This window comes from Schistocerca serialis, chromosome 4 (genome assembly GCF_023864345.2).
Source record: "Schistocerca serialis cubense isolate TAMUIC-IGC-003099 chromosome 4, iqSchSeri2.2, whole genome shotgun sequence".
Classification (NCBI taxonomy): Eukaryota; Metazoa; Arthropoda; class Insecta; order Orthoptera; family Acrididae; genus Schistocerca; species Schistocerca serialis.
This window is the reverse complement of record NC_064641.1, coordinates 462532419-462548979: the sequence shown is the minus strand read 5'-3', so window position 1 is coordinate 462548979 and position 16561 is coordinate 462532419. Positions and strand designations below refer to the sequence as shown.

The 16561-nt window shown below is 47.4% G+C and overlaps 1 protein-coding gene across 1 annotated transcript in view; it reads right to left on the bottom strand.

Annotated features, from left to right (window-relative positions):
- LOC126475101 (uncharacterized) overlaps window positions 1–14535 on the bottom strand; it is a 597071-nt gene extending 582536 nt beyond the window's left edge. Inside the window, exon 1 of the mRNA XM_050102679.1 lies at window positions 14399–14535. The gene's annotated coding sequence lies outside the window, so the exon portion shown is untranslated. The remainder of the gene's footprint in view (window positions 1–14398) is intronic.
- Between the last annotated feature and the right edge of the window lie 2026 nt (window positions 14536–16561).

The following is a 16561-nucleotide window of genomic DNA, read 5'->3' as shown; positions in this document are numbered from 1 at the left end:
AGGAAATACAGTGCGAAGTGTGTTTTCGCCCAAACTCTAGAATTAAGGTCCTGTACACTACAGTGAAGTGAAAAAACCATGGGATAGCGATATGCATATATACAGATGCAGGAGTATTGCGAGCACAAGATATAAAAGGGCAGTGCACTGGCCTAGATTAGTCTGTAATCAGGCGATTCACATGAAAAGGTTTGACGTGATCATGGCCAGACAACTGGAATTAACTAACTTTGAACGCGGAATAGCAGTTGTAGCTAGACGTATGCGACATTCCATTCTGGAAATACTTGGAGAATTCAGCGTTCTGAGATCCACAGCATCAAGAGTTTGCCGGGAATACCACATTTCAGGCATTACCACGAACAAAGCAGTGGCAGACGGCCTTCACTTAACGACATAGAGGAGCGGCGTTTGCGTAGAGTTGTCGGTGCTAACATACAAACAACACTGCCAGCAATAACCGCACAAATCAATGTGGGATGTACCACGAACGTATCCGTCAGGACAGTGCAGCGAAATTTGGAGTTAATGGGCTGTGGCAGCAGGCGATCTGCGCGAGTGCCTTTGCTAACAGCACGACATCGCCTGCAGCGCCTTTGCTGGGGCCCTATTCTGTATCCTTCCCCCATTCTGCCGATCGGCTCGGTACGCGAGCGCACCGAACGGTCGTGTTTTCGAAGGAGACACCCAACATTATTCAGTAAGCATTTCGGAAGCGATGCCAAATGGTCCTAGTGAACAGGATCACTGCTGTCAGTTCTCCTCGCGCCAACCAATCAAAAGCGATCTGCCTCCGATCCGCACATGCGCACTGCAGCGCCACAGTGGCACGAACACTAACCGGTCAGCAGCACGCCTTTCTTCACAGTCCTGAAAAGTGTGGTTACAATACGTAATACTGTTCAAATTTCACTGACCACATGCTTCCTTAAATGCATGATAACGGCAGAATATTGACTGTGCCCTGGAAACAGTCAAATGCCACAATACATCAGTTTATTCTCATCCACATCGACGTCTTGTTTTGGATTTTACGTTTCGGAATATGATTTTTTTTTTTTTTTTTTTTGTTAGGGTTTAAGGGCGCTCAACTGCTGAGGTCATTAGCGCCCAGTCACTGGTGTTAGAGCACAAGGAACCTGCTAAAACTCAAGGGGATGGGGGGACATCAAAAGGACCTGACAAAGATGCAGATGAAATAAGTAAAAAGGTTAAATGTCTTTGGTCAAGCCAGTTAAAGTTATAAAACGCAGAAGACGAGCAGCTGCTCGAGCGTCATCAGCTAAAACATCCGGTAAGGTAGATGGCAGGGACAGGACAACACGAAATTGACTAAAACGGGGACACGACAATAAAACATGGCGCACCGTTAATGCCTGACCACAAGGGCACTGCGGGGCTGGGTCACCAGAGAGCAGGTAGCGGTGGCTAAACCGGCAATGCCCAATCCGCAACCTGGTCAGAAGGACCTCCTCGCGCCGAGATGGTCGGGAGGAAGTTGTCCAAGCAGTTGGGAGCGGTTTTACTGCCTGGAGCTTGTTTCCTTGGAGGGATGACCAAGCATCCCACCACAAGGACACAATCCTCTCACATACATCCCCACAAACGTCAGATGACGGGACACAATGGGAGGCTGGCCGAGGCTGGAGGACTGCAGCCTTGGCTGCAGCATCCGCAGCCTCATTCCCAGGCACTCCTACATGTCCGGGGACCCACAGAAAGCTGACAGAACCGCCATTATCGGCGAAACAATGGAGGGACTGCTGTATTCGTTGAATCAAGGGATGGACCGGATAGGGAGCCCCAAGGCTCTGAAGAGCACTGAGTGAGTCAGTGCAGAGGACATACGATGAATGGCGGTGGCGGCGGGCATACTGAATGGCCTGATGGAGAGCAAAAAGCTCGGCCGTAAAGCTGGAACATTGGTCAAGGAGCCGGTATTTAAAGGTGGCGGTCCCGACGACAAAGGCACAGCCGACACCATCGTCAGTTTTGGAGCCATCGGTGTAAATAAAGGAGTGACCAGCAAGTCGAGCACGAAGTTCGACAAACCGTGAGCAATACACTGCAGCCGGAGTACCCTCCTTCGGGAGTGAGCTGAGGTCGAGATAAATACGAACCGGAGCCTGGAGCCAAGGTGGTGTCGGGCTCTCACCCTCTCTGAAGGTGGTAGGGAGGGCAAAATCCAATTGTCGAAGCAGGCGACGGAAGCGGACTCCGGGGGGCAGCAGGGCAGACACATATAACCCGTACTGACGGTCGAGAGAATCAGCGAAGAAGGACTTGTAAGAGGGGTGGTCGGGCATAGACAACAGCCGGCAGGCATACCGACACAGCAGTATGTCGCGCCGGTAGGTCAACGGTAACTCGGCAGCTTCAGCGTAAAGACTCTCGACAGGACTAGTGTAGAAGGCTCCGGTCGCAAGACGTATCCCCCGATGGTGGATGGAGTTGAGCCGGCGTAAGAGGGATGGCCGAGCGGACGAGTAGACGAAGCTCCCATAATCCAGCTTCGATCGGACTATGGACCGATACAAGCGAAGCAGGACAGTGCGATCCGCTCCCCAAGATGAACCGCTAAGAACTCTGAGGACATTAAGGGAACGTGTACAACGGGCCGCCAAATAAGAGACATGTGGAGACCAACACAGTTTCCGGTCCAACGTGAGCCCTAGAAACTTAGTTGTGTCCACGAATGGGAGAACAACGGGACCGAGATGTAAGGATGGCGGAAGGAACGCTTTATATCGCCAAAAGTTGATACAAACCGTCTTCTCTTCAGAGAACCGGAAGCCATTTGCCACGCTCCATGAGTAGAGGCTGTCTAGACAACGCTGGAGGCAGCGCTCCAGGAGGCATGTTCTCTGGGCACTGCAGTAGATCGCGAAGTCATCGACAAAGAGAGAGCCTGAGACATTAGGTGGAATGCAATCCATAATTGGATTGATCGCGATGGCAAAAAGGGCTACGCTCAAGACTGAGCCCTGAGGCACTCCGTTCTCCTGGAGGAAGACGTCGGACAATACTGAACCCACACGTACCCTAAACTTTCGATCCGTTAAAAAGGAATCAATAAAAAGGGGCAGACGACCACGTAGGCCCCACTTGTGCATAGTGCGGAGGATACCTCCTCTCCAACAGGTATCATAAACCTTCTCCAAGTCGAAGAACACGGCTACCGTTTGGCGCCTTCGCAAAAAGTTGTTCATGATGAATGTCGACAAGGTCACAAGGTGGTCAACAGCGGAGCGGCGGCGACGAAAGCCGCATTGGACATTAGTAAGTAGTCGTCGAGATTCAAGAATCCAAACTAACCGAGCATTAACCATGCGCTCCATCACCTTACAGACACAGCTTGTAAGAGAAATGGGGCGGTAACTAGAAGGAAGGTGTCTATCCTTCCCGGGTTTGGGTATAGGAACAACAACGGCGTCACGCCAACGCATGGGGACCTGACCTTCGGTCCAGACGCGATTGTAGGTACGAAGAAGGAAGCTTTTGCCCGCCAGAGAAAGGTGTGCCAGCATCTGAACGTGAATGGCATCTGGCCCCGGAGCAGAGGACCGGGACAGTGCAAGCGCACGTTCGAGTTCCCGCATAGTAAAGGGGGCATTGTAAGTCTCCAGATTCAGCGAGTGGAAGGAAGGTCGCCGAGCCTCGTCTGCCTCTTTCCTGGGAAGGAAGGCAGGATGGTAATGGGCGGAGCTGGAAACCTCCGCGAAAAAGCGGCCAAAGGCGTTGGAGACAGCCACAGGATCAACAAGGACCTCATTACCTGAGGTCAGGCCAGGTACTGAGGAGTGGGCCTTAATGCCCGACAGCCGGCGCAGGCTACCCCAAACAACGGAAGAGGGAGTAAAACTGGTAAAGGAGCTCGTGAAAGAGGCCCAGCAAGCTTTTTTGCTGTCTTTGATGACTCTACGGCATTGCGCTCGGAGTCGTTTGTATTCAATACAATTCGCCAACGTAGGATGGCGGCGAAAGGTGCGTAAAGCACGTCGTCGAGCACGGATAGCGTCCCTACAAGCCTCGTTCCACCAGGGGACGGAAACGCGACGTGAAGAAGAAGTAGTACGAGGTATGGAACGTTCGGCAGCATTGATAATAACAGCCGTGAGGTATTCGACCTGACTGTCACAACTGGAAAAATCGCGGTCCGGAAAGGTCGCCAGGGAGGAGTAAAGTCCCCAGTCAGCTTTCAGTATGTTCCAGCGCGAAGGACGTGGGGATGGGGTGTGGTGCAGGAGACGAACGACACAGGGGAAGTGGTCGCTCGAATAGGTGTCAGAAAGGACATACCACTCGAACCGACGGGCAAGAGTGGTAGAACAGATCGAGAGGTCCAAGTGGGAGTAGGTATGAGTAGAGTCCGAGAGGAAAGTCGGGGCGCCGGTATTGAGGCAGACAAGATTGAGATGGTTGAAGACATCCGCCAAGAGTGAGCCTCTTTGACAGGATGCAGGAGAGCCCCAAAGGGGATGATGGGCATTGAAGTCGCCAAACAATAAGAACGGCGGGGGAAGCTGATCGATCAGGTGCATCATGTCTGCCCGACTAACAGCAGATGACGGTGGAGTGTAGACGGTACAAACTGAAAAAGTAAAAGCAGAAAGAGTAATGCGGATAGCTATTGCTTGGAGTGGGGTGGTCAATGGGATGGGATGGTAATAGACATCGTCCCGAACGAGCAACATGACCCCACCATGAGCTGGGATACCGTCCACAGGGGCGAGGTCATACCGCTCCGAGGTATAGTGGGAAAAGGCAATACGGTCAGTCGGGCGCAACTTGGTTTCCTGGAGACCAAGGACGAGCGGACAGTGCAGGCGGAGGAGCAGTTGTAATTCCTCCCGATTAGATCGAATACCTCTTATGTTCCAATGAAACAACGCCATCGCTAGTCAAAAAGTTGGGGGAACGAGACGGGGAAGAGCTGGTCACCTCGATGGCCGCGGAGGGCCAGGTTGCGAGGCAACAACGCTACAACTGACGGCAGGCGGATCCGGTTCCATCGACTCGTCGCCAGCTGCGGCCGCTGTCCCTGATTGTGTAGGAGGGGCCGCATCATTTGCCGACAAAAGGCCGGCGGAACGCCTGGCAGCAGAGCGTCCTGGCGAAACTGAGGACGGCCGGGAGCAGCGACTCACGGATGAAGCGTCAGATGAAACGCGCCGGGGTGGAGAGGGGGATAGAGATTTCTTCTTGGAGGCCTTCTTGGAAGGCCGAGGAGGCACAGGGATGGTGGGCTGGACCCGAAGAAGGTCCTCACGCGCGGGGTCCGTTTTGGAACGCCGGACCTCGGAAGCTGGGGTCCGGAACGTTTCCCCGATGGACGCCTGAGAAGAGGATCGCTTCTCAGGTGGCGTGGGGGGAGGAGGAGGAGGAAGGGTGGCCCCTGGGGCAGCGGGGGTGGGGGCCACGGGGGAGGAGGAGTTGGAAGGGAGGGATTTGGGAGGCGGAGGCAGAGCCCCCTGACGGGCAGAGGAGGCGGAGGGGGGACAGGATAAAGGTGAGGATACAGCGGAAGGAGTGGACACAACTGAGGCAAACGAAGTGGCCAGTGACACGGGATGAAGGCGGTCATACTTCTTCCTGGCCTCAGAATAAGAGAGCCGATCCAAAGTTTTGATTTCTTGTAACTTTTTCTCCTTCTGATAGGCGGGGCAGTCTGGGGACCTAGGCGAGTGGACGCCAGGACAATTAGGGCACCGAGGTGGTGGGGTGCAAGTATGTTCCTCACGAAGAGGACGTCCACAGTCGCCACAAAGGGGCTCAGCCTCACACCGGGACGACATGTGCCCAAAACGCAAACACCTAAAACAGCGCATAGGAGGCGGGACGTAAGGTCGCACGTCGCACCGGTAGCACATCACCTTTACCTTCTCCGGGAGAACGTCCCCCTCGAAGGCGAGGATAAAGGCCCCGGTGTCGATGCGACGGTCTTTGGGGCCGCGTTGGACTCGCCGGACGAAATGCACGCCGCGGCGCTCCAGGTTGGCCCTGAGCTCCTCATCAGATTGTAGCAGGAGGTCACGATGAAAAATGACCCCCTGCGTCCTATTTAGTGCCAGATGTGGGACAATGGAAACTGGGATGTCCCCTAGGCGGTCGCACGCCTGGAGTGCCGCCGATTGTGTGGCAGAGGTGGTCTTGATAAGAACGGACCCAGATCGCATCTTGCTGAGAGCCTCGATTTCCCCGAAGACGTCCTCAATGTGTTGAACAAAGAACAGGGGATTGGAGGTGGCGAACGTCCCCCCATCTGTTCGAGAACAGACCAAATAGCGGGGGAAGTACTTCGCCCCAAGCCGGCGGGCCTGTCCCTCCTCCCATGGAGTGGCCAAGGGGGAAAGGGCAGGAGAACCAGAACTAGAAACGGTACCTTTTCTTTTGGAAGACTCGGCTGCAGAGCGACCTGATACGTGTTGACGTTTCATGTGCGAAACGTCCGCCCCGATACCACCCACTCCGACCAGGGGCTCTCCCCACGGGCGCCACCCAGCCGCAGCAAGGGCCACCTGGCAGGATGACCATTGCCGGGAGTCCTGATGCCCCAAGGAGACGGGCATCTACTCCTTGGCCAACGTGGGGAGGGTGCAGCTCAGGTATCGGCAGTAGGATCCCTGTGTTGTCAGGGGGCTACAACCTAGAGGGTACATGACGACCCCACCACAACGGGCTGGCTACCGTGCTGGATTTCTGGTGCCATGGAAAGTCCATCATGATCGCTGGTGCAGATGGAGAGGCACTATGGGCGTAACGTGGACAACCCATCAGGCGTTTAGGCCCAATTTGAGGAATAATTGGTATGGTGACAACGCCGGTGCAATGCTGAGTGCCAAGGTCTTAGTGCACTGAGGACCAGTGGTACACCATGTAAGGTGTCCTTCCCCAAAAGGCTCGTACTTCTGTAGAATTTTGAAAAATGGAGGTCAAACCCCAAGGGGGACCATCACATTAAGGCCAAAACATTTGAGACTCCTTTTAGTCGCCTCTTACGACAGGCAGGAATACCGCGGGCCTATTCTTATCCCCGGACCCGCAGGGGGAGTTTCGGAATATGAGTTAGGAATGGAGTTTAGTAACACACTGTACGAATACCTCTATAGAAACAGCAGAAAATTTGTCATTTTTTGTGTTTTCCGTCGTTCCTTAGTTGCTTCAAAATTCATGGAGGTTCGTGGGGCTGTGTTCTGTCTTTGCAACTAATTGAAGGCAGTTTTCTTTATTGCCATAATTGCTTAAGAATAAGAAGATGCATAGAACGTGGTTGTAACTCGTCCAAGAGATCCAGATGATGAAGTAACCAACTTCCCTATATGATACATCAAGGATTTGGTTCATAAAAAAATTTTAAAAAACGCCTTTTCGAGAGCGTGTGGCGAGTGCAGCTACAGAAGTTTGTTCTACTTTATAACATGCATCTGAAGAATCTTTCATCACTGTCTACTGTTAAGGATTCGATCGCGGATGAATACTTGTGACAAGCTAGAGTATGGAGAGGATTGATGCTAGTTTCATTCGCAGTAATTTAAGTTGTGCTCTTAGATTCCCATCTGACCACATTCTCGGAAATCGCCACGAATTCAGAAAAAACGGTGAATTATTTGTTGCAAGAGAAATTATAAATGTCACTGTCAGTTGTTTCACTCACAGCAATTTCATCTTTCATTTCTTAAACATATGGAAGTCACGAAATCGAAGATACTCGTTTCTGAGAAAGCGTGGTCTTACGTGTATATTAACAACGAATATTTCAGAAAAATGCTTAAGTTAGACGATTAACGAAGTTTCAGAATGCGTTACAAACACAAAGAGGAAACAAAAATATTTGCTTACCCAGCGCCGGCCGAAGTGGCCGTGCGGTTAAAGGCGCTGCAGTCTGGAACCGCAAGACCGCTACGGTCGCAGGTTCGAATCCTGCCTCGGGCATGGATGTTTGTGATGTCCTTAGGCTAGTTAGGTTTAACTAGTTCTAAGTTCTAGGGGACTAATGACCTCAGCAGTTTAGTCCCATAGTGCTCAGAGCCCTTTGAACCATTTTTTTGCTTACCCAGCGATCTGTGAACCTAAGATCTTCGACACCATAGTTCGTTGCCCTACCCACTTTTTTTTATTCCACAAAAACAGTAACAAAAATGGCTAGCTTACAATGAAATGACAAATAAGGTACAGATAATTGCAGTCATAAATTACAGCATTCCAAGAATGAGGAATGGTATTCAGTTTTTAGCAGTAGCACACATTTAGCACCTTCACTGTCTCCTTCAACTGGTGGCAGTTCAGCATGCACATTTTCTTCTTCTGCAGCCTGAGGTTCCTCATCACTTCCCAGACCCAAATGAATCATTCAGTAGATCTTTGATGTGTGATCCTTCCAGGGTAAATTACGTGGACAGAAGAGCAGTCCCGAACAGCGACATCGCAAAGCCCTTCACTGCCTTATTTTTGTCAGTTCCAGCCTTCTAAACGCATCCTTAGGGAGTTGAAGATCTTCCTTTGTAACAGACACCAGATGTTTGCCTTCATATTCTTGTATCTACTGTACTACTGTTTTACTTTTTATGTGTGGCTTGCAGGTGAGATTAGGCTCGGGAACGTGACCCAACCCATCCCCTCTCCACGAGGAATCCAGTTCCTAACCTATGCCCATTCTGTTGAAGACAATTCGGAGCAAGTGATTTTGATACTTTAAATGTTTCATCGAATTCATTTACCATATACATCTTGTATCCGATATGTTCAGCGCTCCAAATATTGTTAAAAGTAAGCTACTACAATTCACATGCGAGCAGCGCTTAAATCCACATAATTCCACTGTAGAGAGACGCAGGCTCATTTCGTAGCCAATGATGCGGGCGTAAGCCGTAAATGCATGAAATTTTGGAAGGTTTCCTCCACCAGGTTTAACAAAATCCTTTGCGTTACTTAAAAGTTTTAAATGCGTTTGGATAGTTAATAAGTATGTGACTTCCGAAATTTTCCCTGCGTATTTCTTCTTTATTAGAAGATTTATTATTAGATTAGAAGAAATTAGAAAGATAGAAATTATTAGAAGAAGTTAATAAGTAATCCATTTGCGGGAAAAAGTACGCTAAGTCACTAGTAATTTCAGCTAACACTCATATGAGTAAGTAGAACCGACCTTTTGAAATTTAATGATTTTTTAAACTCTTAATTACGTAAAAATAGATATTTTGTGAAAATATTGATCGAAACTTTGTTATAATCATTCACAGTAACAAAAATACAAACCATATTTCTAACAAAGGAAAATAGTCTATTATTAACTCCTTTTCCAGCCAGATGCGTCCTGATGATTATTCAGTAACAACCACAAAATTCGAAACAAAAACCGCTCAATATGTTTAAAATAAATTCTAGGTGTAAATGTGTAAATAAACCACACCGAATCGAACGAGAGGGCCATACTCAAATCCACAATCTCTCAGTACAGTTGTCGAAAAATTGATGGGAAGACCGATCGTAAATAGATCTCTGAAGCTTACTGAATAGGAACTTCTGATAAAGAACGGAAAATGACGTCACTATCGAGGCTAACCTACTGCACCGATCGGTATGAACGACACAGAATAGGACCCCTGGGATCGTGATCATATCGTTTGGCCCCTTGACGACTGGAAAATCGTGACCTGGTCAGACAGGTCCAATTTCAGCTGGTAAGAGTTCGTGTGTGGAGCAGACTCTACGAAGCCATGGACCAAAGTCGTCAACATGGCACTGTGCAAGCTAGTGGTGGTCCCATAAGAGTTTGGGCTAATAAAATAAATGTCTTGTGAGTAGGGCCTCCCGTCGGGTGGACCATTCGTTGGGTGGAAGTCTTTCGATTTGACGCCACTTTGGCGAGTTGCGCGTTGATGGTGACGAAATAATGATTACGACAACACAACACTCAGGCCCTGAGTGGAGAAAATCTCCAACCCAGCCGGGAATCGAACCTGGCCTCTTAGGATTGACATTCTGTCGCGCTGACCACTCAGCTACTGGGGGAGGACGGTTTGAGCTAATAATTGCGTGGAATTGATTAGATCCTCTTGTACCTATCATTGACTGGAAATGGCTATGTTCGGCTACTTCGAGACCATGTGCAGCCATTAATCGACTTCACCTTCCCACACAACGACGGAATTTTTTATGGCTGATAGTGCGCCATATCATCAGGCCACAACTGTTCGTGATTGGTTTGATTCTGGACAACTCGAGCGAATGATTTGGCCACCAAGATGACTCGACTTCAATCCATTCGAACATATATGTAACAAAATCTTCCAATGGCAACATTTTCGCAATTATGGACGTCTATAGAGGCAGGACTCAGTATTTCTGCAGCGGCTTCCAGTGACTTGTTAAGTCCGTGTCATGTCGAGTTACTGCACTACGCCGGGCACAATGAGATCCGACACGCTATTAGGATGTATCCCAAGACTTTTGGCGCCTCAGTGTATGGTCTTGCTTTGCCTAAGTCTCAAGGGTTGTGTGTATTGTATCCCCTGCAGTTGTTTGGCCATGGAAGACCGGTGTATTACACGTAAGCATCACACATGCTTACAAAAGGCGAGCATATCTGCGATTGCAGTACACTGCCTTAGTAATAGTCATCCAGTGGGATATAACAGATTCTGGCGCATAGTTACAGTTGCTGGGATAGTGTCATTGGGATTAAGGTACTAAGTGACCTTTTAGACAGAGGTATTTGAAACTTCCTGTCAGATTAAAACTGTGTGCCAGACCGAAACTCGAAATCTGGACCTTTGCCGTTCTCGGGCAAGTGCTCTACCAGCTGAGCTACCCAAGCACAACTCACGACCCCTCCTCACAGCGTAAATGCTGCCAGTACCTCGTCTCCTTCCGGGAGTCCTAGTTCTGTAAGGCTCGCAGAAGAGCTTCTGTGAAGTATGGAAGTTAGGAAACGAGGCACTGGCAGAATTGAAGCTGTGACGATGGGTCGTGAGTCGTGCTTGGGTATCTTAGATGGTAGAGCACTTGCCTGCTAAAGGCAAAGGTCTCGAGTTCGTGTCTCGGTCTGGCATACAGTTCTAATCCGCCATGAAATTTCATATCAGCGCACACTCCGCTGCAGAGTGAAAATTTCATTCTGGACACAGGTATTTGCTTAAATTCTAGCTGAAACCCTGCCGTCTCCCTGGTTAAACAGAGGAACAAGCTAATTCTACTTACCGACCCATTGTTAGATAAAATTTTGCTATTGATGACGTCTGACGTTGGTTATCTTTGATTCTGTGGTGGTGCTAGTAATTTACGGTGTGTGTTTCTTTTCTGTATACATCGTCATTTGATTCCTAGTTGTGTACGCCTGCCCAACGTTGAATTTACCATATACAGCGAACTTTAGTTGCTCCGTGAGGCTATTTGCAGATGACACGGTTGTCTACAAGAAAGTAGCAACATCAGAAGACTCGTACGCACTCCAGGAGGACCTGCAGAGGATTAATGCATGGTGCGACAGCTGGCAGCTTTCCCTAAACGTAGATAAATGTAATATAATGCGCATACATAGGGGCAGAAATCCATTCCAGTACGATTATGCCATAGGTGGTAAATCATTGGAAGCGGTAACGACCGTAAAATACTTAGGAGTTACTATCCGGAGCGATCTGAAGTGGAATGATCACATAAAACAAATAGTGGGAAAAGCAGGCGCCAGGTTGAGATTCATAGGAAGAATTCTAAGAAAATGTGACTCATCGACGAAAGAAGTAGCTTACAAAACGCTTGTTCGTCCGATTCTTGAGTATTGCTCATCAGTATGGGACCCTTACCAGATTGGATTAATAGAAGAGATAGACATGATCCAGCGAAAAGCAGCGCGATTCGTCATGGGGACATTTAGTCAGCGCGAGAGCGTTACGGAGATGCTGAACAAGCTCCAGTGGCGGACACTTCAAGAAAGGCGTTACGCAATACGGAGAGGTTTATTATCGAAATTACGAGAGAGCACATGCCGGGAAGAGATGGGCAACATATTACTACCGCCCACATATATCTCGCGTAATGATCACAACGAAAAGATCCGAGAAATTAGAGCAAATACGGAGACTTACAAGCAGTCGTTCTTCCCACGCACAATTCGTGAATGGAACAGGGAAGGGGGGATCAGATAGTGGTACAATAAGTACCCTCCGCCACACACCGTAAGGTGGCTCGCGGAGTATAGATGTAGATGTAGAAAATGAGGTGCTCACCTGCCGAAATACTGACGGTTGTCGATTACGTTATCCGACTGCATCCCGTACATTATTTTTACGAGCAAGAGATTTTCTTTTAAAGTACAAATATTTTGTGGATTCTTTTTAACGCAGTCCTGACCAGCGTTATCTGGGCGTGTAGCTAATAAAATAAATACCTCGCACTGGGAAATGGAACGCCGTCAGCAGTTGGGAGTATGTATAAAGAGCTGCATTCTTCCTGCGTTTTTATTAAAAAAAGTTCTTGTGCTGTTTTTAACATGGTTTTGTTACTTAAAAAAGTCTTTAAATTTATTGGTTTGCACTTAATATATTTTTAATTGTAAGTTTTATGCAAAATACGAATAATTATGAATTATTTATTATAAACAAACATTGTGGAATAGAATTTTTTTAATCTCATTCACTGTAATTTTTATGTTTATTCCTTGATTACCTAGTATTATCCTCGAATTTAGTACTATAACGTATGTTTATTGAATGCCTTTTACGATATATAGGTATCAAATTAATGTATTTATTTTTACTTTACAATAACTACAAACGGAACTGAAAAAATAATTGTAATACAGATCTATGCATTTTCTATTATAGAATCTGAAGGTGATGTATGTATGGCCGAAACAGTTAATGATTGTTACGATATTGTTCTACCTAAGACAAAAAAAGTGCCAAGGGCATCCCCTACTTTCCTTTGGTTCAAGCGAATTACCTCAGTTACTCACTTGGCAGTAGAAATTACCCAGCGATTCACGTAATTTTTCGACGTCTCTCTCAAGGAGCGTAACAGCGTTCACGTCAACTGCTGTCCAATAACATTGATGAAACCGACTATTCAATGTTGTGAACACTCTTCATTCAGATTTCTAAACTAATCTTTAATAATGTCAGTACGGAACAAGACCTAAGGTACAAAACGGAGTTCTGTCAGTGATGCCGTGGAAAACGAGCTACGTATTTAAGCTCGTAGAAGATCACATGGCGTATTGAGGATGCTTCCAGTCTTGATGCGCCGCAGTGATCAAACAATGCAATGAACATGACAATAATTGATGCGTTGCACCTGTCATTTCTTGTTCGCAATGTTTTTTAATCGTTGTCGACCGAGATGCATTCCTCAGACGCCTGTTCACAAATATTTTTCTCTAGATCCTCCAGGCTAAAATTGTAGCTATGTTACTGTTTGTGGACGTCAAATTTTCTAATACACTGTAAACTTTTATTTGAAGATTTTTCGCCATCTAAACACACCAAGAACAGTGCGACGTTACCAAAAGCAAAGTTTATAGAATGGTGTATATGTGAACGTTGTTGGAGAACGCTAACATTTCTTAAAACTGTGCGAATTGTATTTGCTACTATTTCTAGAAGTGTTACTATAAATACGTATTTTGCAAGTTTCCTAGACCTAAAAAGGTTATTTAATTCAACAAAAATACTATGATATAATATTGTTAGCAGATTTATTCTAGGTGTTACCAAGTAGCGTCTTAAGAAACGTAGTAATACTTTTATAATCCGAATACGTAAGTGACAATTTAGTTCCAAGAAATCGCCTCGTGGAATGACGCACGTAAACAATATTTGCTGCCTAATACTGTCTCAACAAAGGTGTTTCTAAAGGTGAAGACAAATTATAGCTATATTTACAAAGCTGTCAGTTTTTTTAGGTTAGTTGTACATCACAAAGACGCCAAAACACTACATCGACCAACTGTAAACACACAATGACAGTAGCGTTTTCGGCAAGTGTCGAGATCGGTATGTCACTTGTAAATGTTATTTCTTTAGTTTCTGGCGATAAATGCTATTAAGAATCACACGATTCAAAGTTATTGACACAACGGAAAATAGCACTGCATTTCTTTTTCGCCACTGTTGAGACACAGGAGCTGACAAACTCTATGACTACGGCACTGTTAAAATCGATGGCCACAATAACGCTAAGGCAGGGAAATATAAACAGCAAATGATTTAAAGCATATCAGTCACAGCAAACATAGTTGGATCTGAAATCGTTCACTCTGTGACAACCAGGTGCAAGTTTGTTCAAGATCGTGAATGTAACGCTGCTAGGCGTATAGGTAAACACAATCCACAAACTCGTCACTGTGGTTGCTACAGCCAAGCTATGCTAATGACTGCTTACGGAAAGTATTCATCAGACTTACAGCTGGAAGCCGTCGTCGGCAGCCTCAGCCTCACATGGCCATGTTGTGACACGGGGCGCGTTGCGCGGCGGTGAAGCAGGACTGTGACGGCGGAACACAACCTCCCTGCCAGCTAACCTGCGCCAGCACTGCTGCCGCCGGACGCCGCCACTGTTGCGCATGCGCGCCTGCCGCGCGCAGAGCCGCCTCGCGGTCGCGGTCCGAAACTGAGGAACACGTCGGCCGGCAACGAAGGGCAACAACGCACTCAGCTGGGGATCGATGGCGTCACACGACACACACGTCGCTTTGCGAGGACGCCAAGGCGGTCGATTCGGTTGGAGTAAGGAAACGAACGGAGATCTTATTCCAGTCGATTTCCTACCTGCGGTCTGAACGATGACTTGGTGGATGACATCGGAAGTTCATTGAGGCTTTTTGCAGATGATGCTGTGGTGTATCGAGAGGTTGTAACAATGGAAAATTGTACTGAAATGCAGGAGGATCTGCAGCGAATTGACGCATGGTGCAGGGAATGGCAATTGAATCTCAATGTAGACAAGTAATGTGCTGCAAATACATAGAAAGATAGATCCCTTATCATTTAGCTACAAAATAGCAGGTCAGCAACTGGAAGCAGTTAATTCCATAAATTATCTGGGAGTACGCATTAGGAGTGATTTAAAATGGAATGATCTTATAAAGTTGATCGTCGGTAAAGCAGATGCCAGGCTGAGATTCATTGGAAGAATCCTAGGGAAATGCAATCCGAAAACAAAGGAAGTAGGTTACAGTACGCTTGTTCGCCCACTGCTTTAATACTGCTCAGCAGTGTGGGATCCGTACCAGATTGGGTTGATAGAAGAGACAGAGAAGATCGAACGGAGAGCAGCGCGCTTCGTTACGGGATCATTTAGTAATCGCGAAAGCGTTACGGAGATGATAGACAAACTCCAGTGGAAGACTCCGCGGGAGAGTAGCTCGGTACGGGCTTTTGTTAAAGTTGCGAGAACACCTTCAACGAAGAGTCAAGCAGTTTATTGCTCCCTCCTACGTATATCTCGCGAAAGGACCGTGAGGATAAAATCAGAGAGATTAGAGCCCACAGAGAAGCATACCGACAATCCTTCTTTCCACGAACAATACGAGACTGGAATAGAAGGGAGAACCGATAGAGGTACTCAGGGTACCCTCCGCCACACACCGTCAGGTGGCTTGCGGAGTATGGATGTAGATGTAGAGTTTCGTTGCAAGAAGGAGACAACGGCGTAGGTATGATACGCGACCACAATGGCAAATAAACATCCGCAACATTCGTCACGTTTAAAAAGTTTCACAGGTTAAGACCAAGCAGGAACTACTGACGTATCGTGTAATTCAAATGGTTCAAATGGCTCTGAGCACTATGGGACTCAACTTCTCAGGTCATTAGTCCCCTAGAACTTAGAACTAGTTAAATCTAACTAACCTAATGACATCACACACATCCATGCCCGAGGCAGGATTCGAACCTGCGACCGTAGCGGTCTCGCGATTCCAGACTGCAACGCCTAGAACCGCACGGCCACTAGGCCGGCATCGTGTAATTCTAGCTGTCTTTGGTTGACGACATACGCAGTGTCGCCGTATGTTTCAGGATGCGGTATGCCTTGGGCAATTTTTTGCTGTTCACCAATTGACAATTTCATTCTCGCTGAACCATGTGCACAATATATCCAGTTTCATAACGTATAGAATTGCATTTTGAGCAAATCATATTTCACTTCCACCTTCTCGATTGTGGTCTCCAGATTTTTTTTACTTATCAATTTTCTCTATCAGTATTTTACAACTTCCTTTTCGCCTATAAGTACTATTTCTCTTGCAGTAATAACTTTCGGCTTTGTTTGGTTTCTCTTCGCTCGGCCCTCATACTGAGAGCACACGAGAACTGGTAGAATTCATGCTTACGTTAGCACTCCTACTTTTCAATGTGGGTATGTTTTGGATCACTTGTACTTCAATACTTCAGTTGAGCTTCAATGCCACAAGTCCGTCAGCAGAATTTCGAAATCGACCACGCGAGTTAAATACCATCAATAAAACAGTTGAATCGATTGTCCAACAACAGCTGTTGTTGGAGTGGTCTTCAGTCCGAAAACTGGGTTGATGTAGTTCTCCATGCTAGTCTATCCATTGCCAGAC